Source organism: Arachis stenosperma, chromosome 7 (assembly GCF_014773155.1).
Source record: "Arachis stenosperma cultivar V10309 chromosome 7, arast.V10309.gnm1.PFL2, whole genome shotgun sequence".
Taxonomy (NCBI): domain Eukaryota; kingdom Viridiplantae; phylum Streptophyta; class Magnoliopsida; order Fabales; family Fabaceae; genus Arachis; species Arachis stenosperma.
In genome coordinates, this window is record NC_080383.1 from 63133606 (window position 1) to 63139632 (window position 6027).

Consider the following 6027-nt stretch of genomic DNA (forward strand, 5'->3'; position numbering starts at 1 on the left):
TATACTAAAACTAACTATATCATATCAAAAACATACTAAAAACAATGCCAAAAAGTATACAAATTATCCGCTCATCACAACACCAAACTTAAATTGTTGCTTGTCCCCAAGCAACTGAAAATCAAATAAGATAAAAAGAAGAGAATATGCAATGAATTCCAAAAACATCTATGAAGATCAGTATTAATTAGATGAGCGGGGCTTTTAACTTTTTGTCTCTGAATAGTTTTGGCATCTCAATCTATCCTTTGAAATTCAGAATGGTTGGCTTCTTTAGGAACTTAGAATCCAGATAGTGTTAATGATTCTCTTAGTAAAGTATGATGATTCTTGAACATAGCTACTTATTGAGTCTTGGCTGTGGCCCAAAGCACTCTGTCTTCCAGTATTACCACCGGATACATACATGCCACAGACATAATGGGTGAACCTTTTCAGATTGTGACTCAGCTTTGCTAAAGTCCCCAATTAGAGGTGTCCAGGGTTCTTAAGCACACTCTTATTGCCTTGGATCACAACTCTTATTCTTTTTTTTTCGTTTTCTTCTTCTTTTCTCTTTTTTTTTTTTGAAATGCTTTTTCTTGCTTCAAGAATCATTTTATTGATTTTTCAGATCCTCAGTAACATGTCTCCTTTTTCATCATTCTTTCAAGAGCCAACATTCATGAACCACAAATTCAAGATACATATGCACTGTTTAAGCATACATTCAGAGAACAAAAATATTGCCACCACATCAAAATAATTAAACTATTATAAAATTCAAAATTCATGCAATTCTTTCTTTTATCAATTAGGCACGTTTTTATTGAAGAAAGGTGATGGATTCATAGGACATTCATAACTTTAAGGCATAGACACTAAGACACTAATGATCATAAGACACAAACATGGATAAACATAAGCATTAAATTCGAAAAACAGAAGAACAATAACAAGGAAATCAAAGAACGGGTCCACCTTAGTGATGGCGGCTCTTTCTTTGCTCTTGAAGATCCTATGGAGTGCTTGAGCTCCTCAATGTCTCTTCCTTGTCTTTGTTGCTCCTCCCTCATGATTCTTTGATCTTCTCTAATTTCATGAAGGATGAGGTGTTCTTGATGCTCCACCCTCAGTTGTCCCATGTTGGAACTTAGTTCTCCTAGGGAGGTGTTTAGTTGCTCCCAATAGTTTTGTGGAGGAATTCATCCCTTGAGGAATCTCAGGGATCTCATGATGAGTGAGATCTCTTGTGTACTCCATCCTTTTCTTGGTGATGGGCTTGTCCTCATCAATGGGAATGTCTCCCTCTGTGTCAACTCCAACTGAATAACAGAGGTGACAAATGAGATGAGGAAAGGCTAACCTTGCCAAGGTGGAGCTCTTGTCCGCCACCTTATAGAGTTCTTGGGCTATAACCTCATGAACCTCTATTTCTTCTCCAATCATGATACTATGGATCATGATGGCCCGGTCTATGGTAACTTCGGTCCGGTTGCTAGTGAGTATGATTGAGCGTTGTATGAACTCTAACCATCCTCTAGCCACGGGCTTGAGGTTATGCCTTCTCAATTGGACCGGCTTTCCTCTTGAATCTTGCTTCCATTGTGCGCCCTCTTCACATATGACTGTGAGGACTTGGTCCAACCTTTGATCAAAGTTGACCCTTCTAGTGTAAGGATACTCATCTCCTTGCATCATAGGCAAGTTGAACGCCACCCTCACACTCTCCGGACTAAAATCCAAGTATTTCCCCCGAACCATAGTGAGATAGTTCTTTGGATTCGGGTTCACACTTTGGTCATGGTTCTTTGTGATCCATGCATTGGCATAGAACTCTTGAACCATCAAGATTCCGACTTGTTGAATGGGGTTGGTGAGTACTTCCCAACCTCTTCTTCGGATCTCATGGCGGATCTCCGGATATTCACCCTTTTTGAGTGAAAGGGGACCTCGGAGATCACCTTCTTCAAGGCCACAACTTCATAGAAGTGGTCTTGATGCACCCTTGAGAGGAATCTATCCATCCCATGACTCGGAGGTGGAAGCTTTTGCCTTCCCTTTCCTCTTTTTAGAGGTTTCTCCGGCCTTGGATGCCATAAATGGTTATGGAAAAACGAAAAAGCAACGCTTTTACCACACCAAACTTAAAATGCTTGCTCGTCCTCGAGCAAAAGAAGAAAGAAGAGAGTAGAAGAAGAAGAAATGAAGAGGGAGATGGTGGTGTATTCGGCCAAGAAGGGGGAAGAAAGGGTTTTAGGTTGTGTGAAAATGAAGAGTTGAAGAAGGGTATTTATAGGAGAGAGGGGGGTAAAGGTCGGCCATTATGGGTGGGTTTGGGAGGGAGAGTGGTTTGAATTTGAAGGGTGAGGTTGGTGGGGTTTATGAGGGATGGATGTGAGTGGTGAAGAGAAAGATGGGATTTGATAGGTGAGGGGTTTTTGGGGAAGAGGTGTTGAGGTGATTGGTGAATGGGGGAAGAAGAGAGAGAGTGATGGTAGGGTCTGTGGGGTCCACAGATCCTGTAGTGTCAAGGAAAAGTCATCCCTGCACCAAATGTTGCTCAAAATCACGTTTTGAGCCATTTCTGGCGTTAAACGCCGGGCTGGTGCCCATTCCTGGCGTTTAACGCCAGGTTCTTGCCCTTACTGGCGTTTAACGCCAGTCTGGTGCCCCTTTCTGGCGTTAAACGCCCAGAATGGTGCCAGACTGGGCGTTAAACGCCCAACAGCTAGCATTACTGGCGTTTGAACGCCAGTTTCTTCTCCTCCAGGGTGTGCGTTTTTCTTCCTGTTTTTCATTCTGTTTTTGCTTTTTTCATTGTTTTTGTGACTTCTTATGATCATCAACCTACAAAGATAAATAACAAAAGAAAATAATTAATTATAAATCATTGGGTTGCCTCCCAACAAGCGCTTCTTTAATGTCATTAGCTTGACAGAGGACTCTCATGGAGCCTCAGAGATACTCAGAATCGTGTTGGAACCTCCCAACACCAAACTTAGAGTTTGAATGTGGGGGTTCAACACCAAACTTAGAGTTTGGTTGTGGCCTCCCAACACCAAACTTAGAGTTTGACTGTGGGGGCTCTGTTTGGCTCTGTTTTGAGAGGAGCTCTTCATGCTTCCTCTCCATGATGACAGAGGGATATCCTTGGGCCTTAAACACCAAGGATTTTTCATTCACTTGAATGATTAACTCTCCTCTGTCAACATCAATCACAGCCTTTGCTGTGGCTAGGAAGGGTCTGCCAAGGATGATGGATTCATCCATGCACTTCCCAGTCTCTAGGACTATGAAATCAGTAGGAATGTACTGGTCTTCAACTTTAACCAGAACATCCTCTACAAGTCCATGGGCTTGTTTTCTTGAGTTGTCTGCCTCTCTAATGAGATTCTTGCAGCTTGCACCTCTAAGATCCCTAATTTCTCCATTACAGAGAGGGGCATGAGGTTCACACTTGACCCTAAGTCACACAAGGCCTTCTTGAAGGTCATGGTGCCTATGGTACAAGGTATAGAAAACTTCCCAGGATCCTGCCTCTTTTGAGGCAGTTTCTGCCTAGACAAGTCATCCAGTTCTTTGGTGAGCAAGGGAGGTTCATCCTCCCAAGTCTCATTTCCAAATAACTTGTCATTTAGTTTCATGATTGCTCCAAGGTATTTAGCAACTTGCTCTTCAGTAACATACTCATCCTCTTCAGAGGAAGAATACTCATCAGAGCTCATGAAAGGCAGAAGTAAGTCCAATGGAATCTCTATGGTCTCAATTTGAGCCTCAGATTCCCATGGTTCCTCATTGGGGAACTCATTGGAGGTCAGTGCACGCTCATTGAGGCCTTCCTCAGTGGCGTTCACTTGCTTTTCTTCCTCTCCAAATTCGGCCATGTTAATGGCTTTGCACTCTCCTTTTGGATTTTCTTCTGTATTGCTTGGAAGAGTACTTGGAGGGAGTTCAGTCACTTTCTTGCTCAGCTGACCCACTTGTCCTTCCAAATTTCTGATGGAGGACCTTGTTTCATTCATGAAACTTTGAGTGGTCTTCATTAGATCAGAGACCATTGTTGCTAAGTCAGAAGTATTCTGCTTAGAACTCTCTGTCTGTTGCTGAGAAGATGATGGAAAAGGCTTGCCATTGTTAAACCTGTTTCTTCCACCATTATTATTGAAACCTTGTTGAGGTCTCTCTTGATTCTTCCATGAGAGATTTGGGTGATTTCTCCATGAAGAATTATAGGTGTTACCATAGGGTTCTCCTAGGTAATTCACCTCTTCCATTGAAGGGTTTTCAAGATCATAAGCTTCTTCCTCAGATGAAGCTTCCTTAGTACTGTTTGGTGCATTTTGCATTCCAGACAGACTTTGAGAGATCAAATTGACTTGTTGAGTCAGTATCTTGTTCTGAGCCAGTATGGCATTCAGAGTGTCAATCTCAAGAATTCCTTTCTTCTGACTAGTCCCATTGTTCACAGGATTCCTTTCAGAAGTGTACATGAATTGGTTATTTGCAACCATTTCAATCAGTTCTTGAGCCTCTGTAGGCGTCTTCTTCAGATGAAGAGATCCTCTAGCAGAGCTATCCAAGGACATCTTAGATAGTTCAGAGAGACCATCATAGAAAATACCTATGATGCTCCATTCAGAAAGCATGTCTGAAGGACATCTTCTGATTAATTGTTTGTATCTTTCCCAAGCTTCATAGAGGGATTCTCCATCCTTCTGTCTGAAGGTTTGGACTTCCACTCTAAGCTTACTCCATTTGTTGGTGGAAAGAACTTTGCCAAGAAGGCATTGACTAGCTTTTCCCAAGAGTCCAGGCTTTCTTTAGGTTGAGAGTCCAACCATATCCTAGCTCTGTCTCTTACAGCAAAAGGGAATAGCATCAGTCTGTAGACCTCAGGGTTAACCCCATTAGTCTTGACTGTGTCACAGATTTGCGAGAATTCAGCTAAAAACTGATGAGGATCTTCCATTGGAAGTCCATGGAACTTGCAATTCTGTTGCATTAGAGAAACTAATTGAGGCTTAAGCTCAAAGTTGTTTGCTCCAATGGCAGGGATAGAGATGCTTCTCCCATAGAAATCAGGAGTAGGTGCAGTAAAGTCACCCAGCACCTTCCTTGCATTGTTGGCATTGTTGTTGTTTTCGGCTGCCATGGGTTCTTCTTTCTTGAAGAATTCGGTCAGGTCCTCTAAAGAGAGTTGTGCTTTGGCTTCTCTTAGCTTTCTCTTCAAGGTCCTTTCGGGTTCAGGGTCAGCTTCAACAAGAATGTCTTTGTCTCTGCTCCTGCTCATATGAAAGAGAAGAGAACAAGAAAATATGGAATCCTCTATGTTACAGTTTAGAGATTCCTTGAAGTGTCAGAGGAAAAGAGAAATAGAAAGAAGAAGGAGAAGAAGAATTCGAACTTTAATTAGATAAGGTTCGAATTGTGCATTAAGAAGGAGTAGTACTCCATAAATAGAAGGATGTGAGAAGGAGGGAAGAGAATTTTCGAAAATTCAATCAAACGATTTTGAAAACATTTTGAAAATTTGATTGGTAATTTTCGAAAATTCAAAGTGAAAAGAAATCAATTGATTTTTGAAAAAGATTTTGAAATTAGAAATCAAAAAGATTTGATTGAAAACTATTTTGAAAAAGATGAGGTTAAAAAGATTTGATTGAAAAGTTATGGTTTTAAAAGATGATTGAGAAGATATGATTTGAAAACAATTTTAGAAGATATGATTTGAAAACAATTTGAAAAGATATGATTTAGAGATTAATGACTTGCCTAACAAGAAAAGATATGATTCAAACATAAAACCTTTCTTAATAGAAAAGGCAAAAAATGTTCAATCAAATCATTAATTGTTAGTAAGTATCTTTTAAAAAGGAAAGAAATTGATTTTGAAAACATTTGATTGAAAAGATATGATTTGAAAAAGATTTGATTTTGAAAAACTTTGAAAACTTGAAAAAAAATTGTTTGAAAACAAAATCTTCCCCCTAGCACATCCTGGCGTTAACGCCCAGAATGGTATACATTCTGGCGTTTAACGCCCAA

At 40.5% G+C, this 6027-nt stretch overlaps 1 non-coding gene across 1 annotated transcript; it reads left to right on the forward strand.

Annotated features, from left to right (window-relative positions):
* Positions 1–4622: 4622 nt before the first annotated feature.
* Positions 4623–4730, forward strand: LOC130942482 (small nucleolar RNA R71). Its single transcript, XR_009071052.1, has one exon. It is a non-coding gene; the product is annotated as a small nucleolar RNA R71 (small nucleolar RNA).
* The last annotated feature ends 1297 nt before the right edge of the window (positions 4731–6027 follow it).